At 49.5% G+C, this 1,402-nt stretch overlaps 1 protein-coding gene across 3 annotated transcripts in view; it reads left to right on the top strand.

Moving 5' to 3' along the window:
• The window catches only part of CUEDC1 (CUE domain containing 1), a 96,155-nt gene that overhangs the window by 741 nt on the left and 94,012 nt on the right, over positions 1-1,402 (top strand). The gene's annotated exons all lie outside the window — the stretch shown is intronic.

Below are 1,402 nucleotides of genomic sequence, written 5' to 3'. Positions count from 1 at the left end.
CTTCCCCTTCCCCAGCAGCTCAGCCTTGACCCCCAGCTCTGTCCCCAGAGCCTGGTGAATCTCCCCCGCCACCCACCCACCCGCCTGCTCTGCGGTTGTTTCATGCTCTTTATTTTTCCAGGCCCTTGGAAAGTTGCATGCCAAGAAACTGAGTCCAAATCCTTGGGCAGCTCTTTGGGTGTCTGGCTGCCCATGCTGCTTAGTTTGAGACCTTGGCTGTTGGATGCCCTCAGTGTTTCAGGGAAGGGAAGTTGCTGGTTTTTTGTTTCCTGGCTCCTTCAAACCCACCCATGCCCATTTGATGCCAGCCGGGAGTGATCCTTTGCCAGCGAGATACTGGAGGGCTGCCCTTTATGGGGTGTGAAAGTTCAGGATTGCGCCCAATCGCAAACCGCCTTGTTGTCCTTGTTGTGTGTTTGGATTTGGAGTTGTCTTTCTGTGCCTAAAATTGTTTCTTAACGGTCCGAATCGCCACGAGCCAATCGGCAGCCTGCGTTTTGGTCACAGAGCCCTGGCACTGTTGCACGCTTCCCCCGTTAACCGTCTGTTAGGCAGAACAGAAATTAAAAGACTGGCCACTGGAAAAGCGCACGCCGCTTCCTAAATAGATGCTGGAATCTCCCTCCAGCGCTTCTGATGAATTACTCGGTCTTCGCCGGGGCGTTGCTCACGTGTTACGAGACCGCTATCCCGTGACAACATTTTGTTCCATTGACCTATCTTAATGAAATCTTTCTCATCCAATCAGATTACCAGTGGGGTGACCTAGATATCTCGATTCAAAGCCAGACTTCCAGTGCCGAAGTCAAATGCAAGGGGGAAAAAACCCAAAAAGTCAGCAGAACTCTTTGTCTAGCGAAGATAGCTCTTTTCGGAAAAGGACTTTGCTTTTAATTTTTCGCTCGCTCCAACTGGATCCGCACGTTGCCGTGGAGCCGCTTGAGCCTTTGATAGACGGTAGAGATGGAAACAAGCTCAGTACCTTTCCCACGTTTGTTTTCAGCCTCCGAATGCGCGGTACTTATACCGAGTCCGTGGGACTATTCGCATTACTAGGGCTAGCTGGGTGAGCTCTCTTGTGGCTGTCATTTCCAATATTTACTGGTGAGAGGGGTCCCCTTTTTGACAGGCCATGGGGATCTATTTTTACAAAGAAAGGTAAATTGTAATGATCTTAATTTTAAAATGACTGCAATATAAAGTGCTATATGGAGAGCCTGCACCTGAAGAGCTAACCGTTTAAAGACGAGGGAGGGGACCGATTGGCTCAACTGAGACACTCGGGAGGGTTTAGGAAGGGGTAGGATGTCTATATCCAACTGGTCTACACTAAGCTGTAGCGACTGGGGCTGATGCACTAATAATTCTTGGCCCTCGCTGTTTTTTTTATTTGATGTCGTTA

Source organism: Gavialis gangeticus, unplaced genomic scaffold, assembly GCF_001723915.1.
Source record: "Gavialis gangeticus isolate Ggan-Ray unplaced genomic scaffold, GavGan_comp1, whole genome shotgun sequence".
Taxonomy (NCBI): Eukaryota; Metazoa; Chordata; order Crocodylia; family Gavialidae; genus Gavialis; species Gavialis gangeticus.
The sequence above is the reverse complement of the archived record's forward strand: the minus strand, read 5'-3'. Positions and strand labels throughout refer to the sequence as shown.